This window comes from Colletes gigas, unplaced genomic scaffold (genome assembly GCF_013123115.1).
Source record: "Colletes gigas isolate AHSC1104 unplaced genomic scaffold, ASM1312311v1 Colletes_gigas_Sc00005, whole genome shotgun sequence".
Classification (NCBI taxonomy): domain Eukaryota; kingdom Metazoa; phylum Arthropoda; class Insecta; order Hymenoptera; family Colletidae; genus Colletes; species Colletes gigas.
This window is the reverse complement of record NW_025106634.1, coordinates 3,918,760-3,933,657: the sequence shown is the minus strand read 5'-3', so window position 1 is coordinate 3,933,657 and position 14,898 is coordinate 3,918,760. Positions and strand designations below refer to the sequence as shown.

The 14,898-nt window shown below is 49.3% G+C and overlaps 1 protein-coding gene across 3 annotated transcripts in view; it reads right to left on the bottom strand.

Annotated features, from left to right (window-relative positions):
- The window catches only part of LOC122395316 (serine/threonine-protein phosphatase 4 regulatory subunit 1-like), a 141,581-nt gene that overhangs the window by 85,849 nt on the left and 40,834 nt on the right, over nt 1-14,898 (bottom strand). Inside the window, exon 1 of one of the 3 annotated variants that reach the window (XM_043392763.1) lies at nt 1,986-4,721. The exons of the other annotated variants lie outside the window; for them this stretch is intronic. The gene's annotated coding sequence lies outside the window, so the exon portion shown is untranslated. Of the gene's footprint in view, nt 1-1,985; nt 4,722-14,898 lie in introns of those variants that run through there. 3 annotated transcript variants of the gene reach the window in all.

Genomic DNA, 14,898 nt, shown 5'->3' with positions numbered 1-14,898 from the left:
CCTCGACGTTCGTCTAGTCGTCGCTGAGAGCCACGCTACCCGTGATCAGAGGGGTTCTAATTACAGGAAAATGCAAATAGTTCGAACGGAACCGCGAAGTAGTAAACCGGTAATTACTAGTGCCAGCGGCAGTTTCTTGGCCGCTGCATATGAAACTTGGCATCGCGTTATTGCCTCGCCTACCGAACGTTGCTCCATTTTTTTCTCTCCCCCGTTCCGCGAACGATTTGTCGAAGCGCTCGTGGCATAACTAAACACTTTTTCGTCCGTACCTGTGACCTGGAAGAGGTTTGAATGGACTTTCGTAACTTCTAATCCCCACTACCCCGTGATTTCTCTCCTCTTTCTGGAGCATGGAGTTTTACCTAGCGACGGTATGCCGAGCACGCGTTAAATTTGCCGCCTGTTAATTAACTTGAAAAGAACACGGGCGGTGTTACGTGGCTAAACATCGGGTTGTCGAACGCAGACATTCCGACTTTGACAAATGAAGTACGACTTCCTTCATTACGCAACAATGTACTTCTGTTCCCGCAACATCTGATTACTCGCTGGCTCTGTGTAATTAATGGTAATCACGCTGATTGGAAACTGAACTTTCTGAAGTTAACAAACTGCCGATCAACAGATAGCGAAGAAAAGTGTTATCAAGAATAATCGCGGAATCGTTAACGAACTCGCAGCAACGAATTAAAAAAAAAAAAAATTATTTCCTTTGTACGTACGAGAAGCGGTTCGTTAGATCAAAATCGAATTTAAATACGGGATAAAATAATTTTTTGATACACGTTTATTTCCCTGCCATCTGCTCGAAACCCGTCCCGTCCAACAATCGTGCTTCAAAATGTCTGTCCACAAAGGGTTAATGTACTTTTATTCGAACCAGTTTTATCAGGACCCGCACAATGTACGTGCATTTTTAAAGAGGGGATAGCGAAGCAATATATTTTTTATATCTATGCAACTCTTTTCATAAAAACGGCGTCTGACGCGCTTAACGAACATTTTGCAAAATTCGTTTCGATCGAAAAGAAGTCGGATAGAAATCGGTACGCAATAACATTTCTCGCCTAAGGGCGTAAACGAAACAAATATGGCGCTGGTTCGATATCGGCATATACTCTAAATACGTGTATGTATATGCTTTGCGATTATTTACTACGACATTGGAACGATTTACTGTACGATGGAAAGCAGAAAAGTATTTATATAGTTATTGCAGAAAGTGTGCAACGTATAGTGCACGCGTACGCTCGAAAATTATGGTCGCTAACACGGTCGTACAGTCCCAAAGACTGCGGTAGTAAAACCTCGATTTAACGGATTTCGGATTTAACGAACAGAATTCGACGGCTGGTATTGCCAGTCGATACATCCCTGCGTTATTTCGAAACGATATCAATGTCTCGCCAGTAAGTATTAAAATAAACATGGAAGACAAATGCATAACGTCGTCCAGCACAGTAAGACCACGGAAAATACTGTTTGCATCCTCAATAACAAAAGCAGAGAACTATTTATTCTACGACAACGAACCTTAGCTCAAGTTTAATATGATCATCAGATAATTGTTTCATGGTGACCACTCGGTGCCCCATTAAACGCTTCGTTCGAGTATAATAACACGATTTTAATTGTCTCGTAAGCGAAGTACTTCTTAACCTGACGACTCAAATGCGTGGAAAATAATTACTGGGATAATGGAGTATTTCGACTATGTTTATTATCGTTCGAAACAAACCTCGAAAGTTTACGTAAAATGCATCGTACGAATGCTCGAGGCTTCAGAAAGGTTTTAAAAGGGTACGCTTATGTTAAGTATATATAACCGTAAATGGGAGTTTTCGTTATTGCAATAAGAAAATATAAGTAAATATAAAAAATCTCGGACCCCAACAAGGTTAATTCACGAAGGGTTTAGGAAATGTTTATAATAGTACTATGCGAGAACAATGATAACCAATTATCTGAATCTGTTGTCTTACCTTTTACGTTGCTGGTTGCACGAGGTTCGTCGTGGATTCCATCGAAACGTCGAACGACGCACGTCAGACACATCGTGGGTCGCGATTGCCGTGCGAACGATGGACGGATCGGAGAGTAGACGCGCACATTCGATCGAAAAACCACGGTAACGAATGGAAATCGATCGCGACGAAGTCGAGAAACGAGACGGCGAGGCGAAAGGTCGTGTCGGGAGGAAAATCGCGCGCCGATACACATGTCACCGGGAATATTTTTCAGGGTCGCGATGCGCCAACACGATTCTCACGTGTCTTTAACCCGGGGCCGCCATCTTGCACGTCCACCATGCGAAGCGCGATCCCCACCACCGTCGTTCGCCCCCTCTACCGATCTTTCCAAAGCGAACTTTTTGATACGCCAATTGCCCGGTCGGTGTCACCGGCGAAAAGAATTTTTTCGACGGGCAACGTGGACCACACACGCCGCCGCGATCCTTTGACGCGACATCTCCAATTCAGATAGAAACGATAGGCAGCAATGGGGCACCGAGATACGATGGATGGATCTCGCCAGAGGCATCGGCACGAGGCGGTGACACGTCCGTCTCTCCAGAGCCGTCGCGTGTGAATTGCAAAACGTTGCACGATTTTAATATCGTGCAAGCCGATTCGGTTTCGCATAGTCGGACGATGAGTCACGCCGTCGCTTCTCCGAGCGTTATCAAACGCCGTACGTGGCTGAGATTTCGGACGTCAAGCACCACGTGGCCAATCCCCCGATCCACCGTCGGTGTTCCTCGTTCCGTTCCACGGCGTATCTAAACTCCATTTTGTCCGCTCGGTTGGCCAATCTTGGCATCGTGGAACGACCGCGTCCTTGGCTGACCAGAGGTCACCGGCTGGAAAAGGAACTCTCTCGCTGGTCGTCGTCTCACCTTGGCGAACCGCGTCGCGACGACGATTCGACCGGGACGAGAACGCCCCGTGGGCGATGCCACGCGCGTCGGGAAAACCGTGCTCGCGGAGCAATTCCAGCGGTGTCATCGAACGACCGTCGGACGAGATGCAACGATCGATCGTTCGGTCGCGACATTTTTATCGGTTAGGAAAAATTTTCGGGTGTGTCGCGAGACGACGCGCGGCGTTAAGCGGCGAACGGGTGACTCGTGCGTTCGAAAATAGAGGCGCCGCTTCGGTGGCCCGTTCGAAGCCGCGACGCCGTTATCCGTCTTATCGCTGTGGCATTACGTAAGCCACCGCGTCGCCCACGTCTTTCGCAGAAGGGGATCCGTTGCGCGACCGACGAACGAAGACCGAAAGACGAACGGAACCGGAGCCAGAAAGAGCAGATGCGAGGCGAAAAAACGAAGAGTAAACGTAAACGCGCGTAAAGAGCGAAACGGGCTACGGAGTCGTACTCGTGACGCGATCGAGTTTCAAAAGCTTTCCTCGTGACGAGCGCCCGTTCTCGGAGCCGCGTTCACGTGAACGCGATTTACTGCGCAGATTCCGAGTCACGCGGTGGTTCTTCATTCGTACCTACGACGTCGCGCGCACGATAACTTTTCTTCCTCTCCGTGTCCCACCGCTGCCCCCCCGGACGTCGAACTTTCCTTATTCCCACTTCGCGCGCGTCTTTAACCTCTTTCCGTACGTACGACTTACGTTTTCGATCCTTTTCCACTTTCCCATCGTAGCGCCGCGTTCGAGACACGTCTACCCGTCTACGGTGTCTCGCGCTATTTCCACAATTTCCGTCTTGATCCGTCGTCACTCGTTCGGTCTGTTCCCCGATTATTCCCAGTTCGTTGTATTCCTTTTCCAAGCTTTCCGGCACTTCCAATTTGTTCCATCGCGTTCCGATTCTACCGTACGGGTTATCGTAGGGTAACCCTGGCCGTTGTCAACTCCGTTGTTACCGGCTGAACAAATTCTCTATCCCGACTAACCGTTTCTTTGTTGTGGTTCCCGCAATTGCTTTCACAAGGGATTCCCCCGATCGTGTTTCTCGCGCGTTCCCCCGCGATGCGCGACGCGTATCCACGGGTTCTCACGGGCCAGCCGATTGGCGCGCTTCCCGTCGTGAAAACAAGCAAACATATCGGTCGAGCGCACGTTCCGTTGGCCGTTCGTTCGCGTGCCGCTTCTCGGTCCGTGTCACTATCGACGATCCATCTCCGTTGGCTGTCAATTTTCACCGTGCCGACGAGCAACCCGTAACGAAAGATGGCACACACGGGCGAACGAACTACGTGGGAAACGAGAAAGTATGCGTAATACACGCGCGACGCGGAGACGTGCGTGCGTGCGCGCGTCCGCGCGTTCGTGAGAAACAACATGTACGGAGTCGCGTGCGCAGAAGCAAAGCGCACACGCGAGAGACGCAGTTTAAGCCTTTAGGAGAGAGCAACGGCGGTTCTCTGGCTCTCGTACTACACACTGGGTGGCCCGGGTTAGCGTACGGCGCAGTTAAAATGGCCGCGAGTATGTTTTCTCTCTCCGTCTGTCGCGCTACCCCTCGCCTCTGTCCCTCTCTCGTGGCGGCTCGTTGGTGGAACACACGCGGCGGCGGCATCTCGAGATCCTTGTGCACCGTGACCGCGCGTGCACACGCGAACCGCGTGAAACCGAACTCGTCGCCGCGACACCGACTCGTGGACGGGGCAAAGGCATCGCGAAAACCGGACAAAGGCACGATTCGCGATGACACTCGCGGCAGAGAGACGCGCGCGCGAAGATCCGCGTGGGACTGTGCGCGGTGGCGCAAGTCGGACGCCGTGCACGTCGAGAACACCGAACGAGATGCGACGCAAGAGACCGGGCAGCGCCGCGGTCGGCCGTCGCCGGTACTACGAGGGTAAATAGCGCCCTGTTGAGGAGGGGAGGCACCGGGTGCGGTGGGGGTGACGGGGGAGCAGGGACTTTCGCGTACCGAGCAGTGTGCGCCGTCACGGCGGGAGGAGACGCGAGGGGGGCAGACAGGGTCGGGGAACGGAGACGGGCAAGGGAGGAAGAAACCGAGAGCCAGAGCGAGACGGAACGCGAGGGAGAGGAGGAAGGGAGACATCTCAAGAGTGCGTCGGGCCAAGTGCGCGAGTGTCGTCACATCCGGTATTCGGGGTGGCGCTGTACTGGCCAATCGGTGTATGTGTGCGTACGCGTGTACCGCGGCTTTTATCGCGCACGCACACACGCGTACACGCATACACACGCGCCACCGTGCGTGCGTACGAGCGCGCAGGGTGGAGCGAGAGTAGTGTAACGTGACACAACATTGCTCTCTGCACCGTGTACACGGAAAATTATGTGGCACAGGTCGTTGGGATTCTACCGATACGAGCTGTCACGTGAGACAAACATGTGGCCCGTTCGGCCGCTTGAAAAATTCATGCATAGTTTCTGCGCGTCGTACGTTATCGCGACCGATTTTAATGCATTTCGGCTGCCGTCACGAGTGTGACGCGATTCCGATTGCAAGTCGTTCGCTAATCACCTGCGTGGCCAGGTACACGCGACTCTGTCCAACTTTGGATTTCTTGAAGTAGCGATCGACAGTCTCTGTTCGATATATATAGGATGCTCCCCTAGTCTTAGTAGACAAACTTTACGAGGAAAAAATGCTATTCATCGTTCAAAGCTTAGGCTAGTTGTATTTGGGTCGTATTATTCATTGGTAGATATTGAGTAATATCCCGAATCAGGTCATGCTAGGACATTTCGCGAGGGATGTATCGTTCCACGGATTGACCGACATTTATCTATCTTCGGTTCGCTAGCGTTCGCATACATCGACAGCGAATAAGAACGGTGAGAACGAGCGAGATACAGTTCGAGCAGTGGGGGTAACTACGGGATATTATGCAAGGCAGTACTGTATCGCCCTTCTCTCTATAACGCGAATGAATTTTTAATTCAACATTCTTCGCGTAACCCGAGATTATTGCGTTCGATACCGTCAAGTCACGAGAAAAAGGATCGTCCGTACGAAATACGAGAAAAGGGTATCCGGTATATTTCCAGCGCGTGGACGCAGAAGAACGACGAACCGCGTTGCGTCAATTAAGGACAATAAAAGTAGCAGAAAATGGAAAAAATGACAGATCCCGGAGGCTGAGGGTCCGTGAAAGGGCGAGAGATTATTGCAGCGTGGCGAGACGTTCCCGCTCTATACGTCCCTGATTGTTACGGAATAGAGATGGCAGAAATAGCACTGTTCGTCGACATTCCTTATAATCCGAGCGTCTCGACGGAGGGACACACAGGAAGATAGCGTACGACACGGGTGTGCGCGACAAACCGTGGCCGCGTGTGCGTAGGTATGCGATGGTTGCTCGGTTCCTCGGTGTGCACGCTCCACCAACGACGCGACGCAACAGCCGACACACGTATCGCTCCTACACTCGAGTTTTCTCGAATGAGCCGTAACCAACACGGTCTCGTAACCAATTAGATTTGTTCGTGGCCTCTGGACTGGCACCCGTGAGAACACGCGACTCCCGACAAGCTTTCTTCCTCGCGTCGTCGACCACCGCGGGACGAATTCCACGGAGTCCTGACCGCGTCTCGAAAACGACACCGTTTTCGTAACCATCGTAACACCCGCGACCCGTTCGCCGGGTCGATTCCGCGGCGTGTATCGACCTTACGTCCCGATCGATTCGAAACCAGTCTCGAGCGTCTCGCGTCGATCGATAACGCTCGAGGCTCGCAGCACGCCGGAACACACCGATGACGCCGTGCATGCATTAGCTAACTGACGTAGAAAAAGAAACATGAAAAAAAAAAAAAAAGAAAAAAAAACACGAAAAGTCGGCGAACGTTGCGTTATCGTTCCGACGCTGTCGAGGAACGACCTCGAGCGATACCTACGCGGAACACACGCGAGCAAAGAACGAGCAAACGCGATAGAAAGAGAGGAACAGGAGTCACGTGGCGCTTGACGTCGCGACGATGCAGCATTTCATTCACGACGATCGATTTCATTAGCGAAACATCGACGTTCTGTCTCGGGCGAAACCTTTGAATCGACCGACGACGCTCGCGTATCGTGGAATAAATTTCCACCGACATATTGATTTATCTGGCCGAACGATGACGCGCGCCGATAACCATTGACGTTTCGTTGGACGAAAACGTTCCGCGTATCTCGCGTTCCCTGCTTCGCCGTTGTTTCTCCTCGTTTGTTCCCGTCGTCGACGAAACGATCCCGCTCCTACGTCTCGCTACGTAGATAGGTCACGCGAGACGCGACCATTCTCGTAGTTTAGGCGGAGATCAAACGTACCCGACAAGCGTCGCGCGAAAGGGCTCCTAATATCTCTCCTAGCGTCGCTGGCACGAGATCGAACCGCGACACTACGACGGACAGCGGTACGCGGAATTTGATCGCCTCTTATCTCCCATCGAAGCAAAACCTCGTATTTAAAATACTGCACGAGGCACTTAATTCCGACATTGTTTAATGGCGCCCGTTAATCAATCGTAAATAAAACATGCGACTCACGGCTAGAGTTAGATGTCGAACATGTCGATATCTAGGACATCTATAGTCGGATATTGGGACATCGCGGATTTCTACATTTGACTAAATTTACCTTAATATCTGTACGTATAGTAGCATAGAAACGACCATGCTTCGTTCTCTCGATTGAAAATATAAGAATAATATATTAATTACAGCATAAACACGCACAGGTTTCATAATAAACAAGGTAATCGATAAAAGCAAATTTTAGAAACTATCTTACATATTTCATATTTAATTTAAATTATTAAATACTTGTAATTAACGTTTATTTTTCTATCTATAACACTCAAAGTTGTCAACATTTTTAGAAAAAATAAAGAATGAACGAAGCGTTTGGAAGAATATAATACTGTTATTACGCAGCTAAATAATCATTTCTGAACGCGTCGAGGTAATTAAACCCATTCGCGCGATCGTCACGCGGGTTTCTAACGATCGCGTACGTTTCGTGATTCGCCTTTTCACGTGCCAGCGATTCGAGCCGGACTCCGCGCCCAAATATTTGCTTTACGCTGCACGCGCCGTGTTATTGCCGTTGCATAAAGTATTACGTTGTTCTCTTTTTTTTCCACCGCGATACAATACGCCCGCGCGGTCTGAGACGCGAAGTTTATTTTAGGCCGAAACGCGTTCTCGCCGCGGCGCAAAGCTCGCGTGACGGACAGCACTTTTGAGTCCATTACACGATTGAACGTTAAACTGGCATCGAGTAGGAAGCAATAAAGTCAAATACGTACGACGCGCCGCGTCGATTGCGACGAACGAATCGCGTAAATGCGCTTCTGGTTCCGCGGCGTGGCTTTCTCGAGGGTCTCCAACCTACCGGAACCGTAAAAATGGACGTATTTTCATATATTGTTTCAAACATCTAAGATTTCTTAACACTGGAAAAAAAAAATTGTTTTAACTCATTGACTCTAATACGAGTCGTGGACTTTTCACTGAGGAGCTGAAAAATTGATTGATTTTCAAGATCAAGGGGCCGTAAAAATAAGTTTCCAATCGTCCAAAAACAAAGTTGAAATCGCGTTTAAGTGGAACAGTCCCTTAAAAGTACAGTCGGCGACCACGTTCGATCGCGAGACCGACGAAATTTCCGTTAATTGTAGCGTGTACGTAGGACGGTACCTTGAAGCTGTTAATTTTCGCGTCGAAAAATCAACGTTCAAAGAAAACGAGGCGGCGTGGAGCGAGATAGGGCAGAGACTGACGAGGCCCGAGACGCCCAGGAGGCGAAGAGCGGCGATTGCGCGTCGGAACTTTCGCGTAAACATGCTTTGAGATTACTTCCCGGGCTAACACTATCGAGGGAATTATCAATTAGAATTAATTAGCAATTAAGCCAGTCGGCGGACCAACTTACCGCGAGTTACGTCGACGACGGCGCAAAGAGGGACTTTAGAGGAGTCGTCGACACGGATCAACCCGGCAGCGTTCTCATTCAACTGGATTTTGCCCCGAGATTCGCTTAAGTGCCTCGTACAATAATCTCCGGGAGATTGTCTCGCGATACTACCAGTTTCCTTTAACGAACCGCAAATTCGAAGACGCCGGTCGATGCCCGCGACCTTCGAAAAACTCGACGAAACGATCGATACTGCTTTTTCAGAAATTTAATCGTCGCGATCCACGTAATATTTCTATCGTTTTTAATTCTCTTCGGAGCTTTTAAACCTATTGTGACCGTTCGAACGTAGTGGTAATTGGGTAAACACGGAAGTTGTTCGCGTAATTCCACAATTTAATTCTTCAACTTTTTAATCGTTGTCTCAAAAAACAACCGCTTTCCGGACTAGGAATTCACAGCGTGATTCGTAACAAATTATCGTTGTCCTTTTAAAAATTACATCTTCAGAACGTAGTTAAATTCTTCTCGATGTTGATTAAGCGTTACAGGTCTGATATGCATTTTATCGTACGAGTTTTACTCGAAATATAATTGTACGAACCAATGACCCCGCGTAGAGTTTCAAGCATCACGTGTCCAATTTACGTCTCGCTACTTGTACGCGTCTGAATATTTTACATCCGTCATGTCATCTGCTATCCTCGAATCGGAAATCTCTCCTTCGATCTGTCATTATATCCCTAATTGATTTCTGTTAAGTTACCCGTGTTTTCTTGCGTTCAACCTGCGCGATACGCCTGTTTCCGTTCCCGCTATTGTGCACGTAAATCGCGTACCCTCTTTGTTTAACAAATTGTGGCGTCGAAGCAGGGATAGAAAATCGATGTCGGTACGTTACGACGACGTTAGGCGAAAAAAACCCGTGATCCATCGAATTCCCATCCGATCGGATCACGCGAGGCGGTCCTAAGTCGTTGGGCATTCATCGTGCGACCGTTCGAATCACAATCTCTGGCAGCGAAAGAGAGAAAAAAAAAGAAAAAATCTCTACGTTACGAGTGCCCCAGGAATTTTCTCGAGATTCCACTCGACGTGCCTGCGATAGTAATTCGAACGAGTCCGCGAACGACGATTCGCGGTACGTCTATGCGTTCGATCAGAAAAGTGAAACTCAATAACTGTGACGTGTATGCAACAATACGAACGTTGGAGCGTATCAAGGCCGCGGCGATAACGACGATGAGGCCGATTTCCATGCAGCGCGATGATTCACGAATTGTCGCGTTGCACGCCGTTGAATCCGGAAAAGTTCGAGCATCCTCTGAGGCAAACATTTTTCTCGGGATATTAGTAACATTTGTGGAATCTTTTTTGAGTAAACCAACGAGTATATTCGAATCGTTCTTTTTCCGGAAGATTCGAATTCTTAAAATAAAGGTTAGAATCGTACAGTAATTGCATGGTAGAGAGCCATAAAGAATTGATCAAAGCGATTAATTTTTCAACGGTTTCCGGTTTAATGTTGTTCCGTGCTTCCTGTAGACGTTTCGAAAGTTCGCTCTCACGTGTCGGGCAGCTTTTTAAAGTATTAATACAAGTATTAATTCAACGTGTGTATTTTATTACGAGATATTTCAGCGTTTCTACTCGACCGGGGCAGGTGTGCTCGGAAACAGCCCGGCGTGCATCAAAACTGACGCGCGTAACAGTAAAATTCGAAACAAGCGAGCGTACGCGGTTTTTTTTTTCATTTCTCCGGAGAATAGACCGAGGTTTTGAGCGACAGTGTATAAACGAGAGGAATTGATAGCGTCGCTGACGTACAGTCGCAATAATCTTGCTTATCTGCCAGATACCTCTCTATTATTGTGACATAAACGCGATGACGTTCGCGGTTGCGTTCGCGGAACGCGATAATTTCGATCGCGATGCAGAAACTGGCGACGAAAACGCGTCGGTGAAAAGCAAAAAAAAATATAAAGAAAAAGAAGGAGAAAGGTCTCGAAACGCGGCGAGAAGTTTCAAGAGGAAACCGTTACTGCACACAGCGCTTATTCAAAGCGGGGTTGACTCCGGTCCTCTGGTGACACGAAGAAAGAAACAAGGAGACGAAGAAAAGTCATGAACGGGCAGCGCACGGAGGACGGTGGGGACACACGAGAGGAAAGGGAGAGAGTATTTTTAGCGGTTACACATTGTTGTTGACTGCTTCTGACGACATTGAACCGCGGGCTCGCGAGAGAGCGTGCGGAATAGCGCGGCGGTGGACCTACGCGATCCGCACGCACACGCAAAAGATCTTGCGGGCTCGCGAAATCTGTATCAAACGCCCACCAAGTCGAACGCTCCTCTCCACGATCAATTTTCAACAATCTCTAACAACTTTAGAAAAACTCTCCGGGAGTAAAAGATTCCATTAACTGCTACGTCACGATTTTCCGCTATGAGAAATTAATCATGAGACAAAACTAGGTACCGAATTTTACGGTACGCGTATCTTTCGCGATAGTTATCCTCCTTGGTTCACCAGATTCGTTCCCGTTGGACGCGTCGAGACGCCGGAGGGTTCGCGAGGAGGACAACGCGTTCGATCTCGAGCAGATTTCGACAAAGGAATCGCGCGATTTCCTCCGCGGGATGCACGGCGGCGCGCGTTGATTCGCGAGGAAAGAATTCACGCAGAAAATACCGCGCGTTTGCGCGATGATTCGGAAAAATTCCAATAACGCGTCGTCGTTGATCCTGACTCACGGGGCGTCGCGCGTCCTCGTCGATCGAAGCGTACGAGTATAAATTCTCTCAGATCGAAACATTTCTATTCCGTCGTTCGCGAGGAAAATTTTCCAAAGTGCCAAAATTCGAAGATAGGCGGCTGTGTCGCAAGAGTTCCCGGGGCTATATTTAAGACCGTATTCCGGATTCGTTAACCGTACGAGAGGGGCTTGAATCGTCGCTGCTTGTGAATGAATTTCGTTATCTGAGAAAACGGTCGCGACCCGCCTCGCCATGCTGCGTGAATCGTATCGTGTTAGGGTCACAGCCTGGTCACGATCGAGCGCACGGAACTCGAGAAGCGGGGCAAACCAGCCGAAATTACACGACGCTTTCGATAGCCGGGTCTCGATAATATCTATCGCGCTTACAGTCGGTTCCAGCCAATGCGTTCGACTACGAATGCAGCTGCAGCGAAATCACCAGTCCCTGGCCTGTTTAGAGCCGGTGATAATAGATGCGACGTAGGCGAAACGGACAGACGTTTTCTAGCATAACATCGGGAATCGTTCGCTTTGTTTCATTGTTCCATCTCGCTTGAAACGTTAGTTTCTAATCATTTTTGTAAATTCAACGTTTCCATCCCTCCCGACCGGGTGCATCCCCTCTTTGGAGCCAGCAAATGCACTGGCCACCGGTGAAAGATAAAAGCGACTCGGAGACTCAACGATATCGTTGTTTATAAATATCTGCTGGTGTTGAATTTCACCTCACGAAAGATGAACTCCATTTTGTCTAAAAAGTATTCAGTATCTGGTCGAGGACGTAATTATCGAAAGCAAGGGGTTACGAGCATTTGAGGTTATGTAACGTTGTCGAGATTCGATATGTACCTCTGCTCGATAGAAATCCCAGATTACTCAATTTATAAAGAATTTTCTGTAATATACTCTGCACAGTTTGTTACCAACCCCTCCCACGAAAATCCACAAAGCAATGGCTACTCTAGTTCTAGTGGAAAAACGCTTGCTAGAGGATTAACGTTCGTTTTCACGTGGCATAAAGGCAGGACTCGTAATGTCGTGACACTGAATGTCACGTTTGTCATCGCGAGAAGTTAAATGTCGCGTTGTAGCAACATTCCAACTTTCCTCCCCTTTCTAATACCTTCAAAATAGTCTTCTCCAATGTGTCGTCTTTTTTCGTTATTTTTCGAATGCACGAGAAAAAATCCCTAGGTCACCTGGAAGAGAATTTGGCGTGGGGCTTTTTACGGATCTATCGACGCCCGGACGAAAGTCACTAGAAAGAAAAGGAACCCAGAGCATCGCGTGTCACCCGGGGGCGTGAAAAAGTATCTGTGCCTTTTTTAATCCGCGGTTCGATTTGCACGCGTTTGCGGGCGTGTGCCATATATAGGGGGGCGTAGAAGAGGGAGCCATATAAGAAGAGAAATATTTGAGACGCGAGAAAGGAAAAGGTGAAGGTAGAACGACGGTGTGCGCGAGACTGGTTGATGCGTCCTAAATGACGCGGACGCCTACGCACACCACCGAGCGAACGCCCTGAAATTACACTCTCGGATCTGTTTTTACCGAAAGTAGAGTGTTCGCAAGATCGTTCGTCCGTCGCGGTTGAACCGCGTTGCGCGACGTGACGCAAGACGTTACGATCGTGAAGAAGGTCGCCCGGTGAAAATACTGAATGGACTCTATCGGCTAAAAGTTGCACGGAACGCGTCGAGCATACGGCGTCGTCGTGGCCGTGCATGCGTCAGTCAAACGGCAATAAAGTATTCGCGGAACGAAGGATATATTGCTGTGACAGCAGCGCGTGTGAATGGTTACTCACGTCGCACGGACGTTCCCAGTGTACACACGATCTCGTCCCTAGGATAGACTTACCTGCAACAGAAAGAAACGTCATTCATTAGCGACGAACAATGAAGCGATCAATTTTACGCGTTCTAGATCGAGCGTCGTATTTTCACCGTATCGTCGAATTCCTGTCGTCGATCGTCCATCGGTATCGCGACCTCGACGCCGATGGGAACAACCGTTCTAGATCCTGTTTTTAAATTGTTCGATTAACCGGGAAGGTCAGGAATTCTTATGGTATCGAAACATGCTGCTGTTATTTTTCTACGCTTATGACTATAATATATATATTTAATTACAACTTGCTCTATATGGGTACCCGGATGCTACGGTTATTGAACGGGCGTACCAATGCGTTTGAAGTCTTTGTACTGACATGTTCTCTCATATCACTCAATTGTTTTTAACAAGAATATAGAAAATTATTAACCGACGTGCGGAACGGGGTACGTGGGCACCCGGTTATTGGCATAAGGGTTAAATATATGTATTTCAATATCTCTTTAAGAAGGAAAAGATTGGGATGATTCGTAAAATGAACCCATACGTGATTCGTAAGTTGGTCATTTCCATCCCTCCCAACTGGGGGATTCCCCTTGGCGAAACGCGAACGACGACAATAAAAATGTTTCCCCTCTGCTGTACGAAAGATGAACACGCGAACCCCTGAGTTCATCTTACGAAACGCGAAATAACGATAACGGCGTGAAAGTTCGCGAGCTCTAGAGTAGGAAATTGATCGTTTTGGCCGTGGAACGGCCCCGGACGGATATAAATACGGCAGGCGAAAACTCTGGTAGCGAGAAAGCATCGATTCCGGGACACTCGACGTCGCAAGAAAGGTCTGCCGTTGCATTATTAACGGGCCCGGGCTATTTGTACGGCTTTTCTGTTTCGCATCGACGCGCGTATTCGCGGATGAGGTCGATTTGGCAGAGGGCAACGTTGGCATGGCCCTCGAAGGAGCTCCGCGCCAGATTGTCGCGATCAGGACAATGATCTCGGGTCGCTGGCTGCTACCCCAGACCCAACACCCGAAGATCTTTCTGTCGATTCTACAAAAGCGTCACGAAACACACGGTGCCGCAACCACCTGGACCTTGAATTCATCTTGGGCCCGTGGGTTTGGCTCTCTCTTTCGCTCGTGGCGCGCGCACGGGGCGACGAGCGTGCCCGAAGGGGCCCGCATCTGCCACCTTGTGCGGTGCCGCCGCGTGTTTCGCTCGTATCTTGACTCGAGCCGATAATTGCTTGCCCATCGGCCGCGAACGCCACGACGATTTATCCTCGTCGTTCGTTTCGACGAACCCGTCGTGAGAGCCCGGAGTCGCGTGGACACCCGTTAATCAGACGCTCGTCGGAAAAGTCGTCGACCGTGGCTCCCGGGAGCCTCTTCGGGGAACGTCTCGATCAAGGGGGGTGCGGCAGGTGGTGTCTACGGGCAGTCCCGGGATCCTCGAAGCCGCGTCT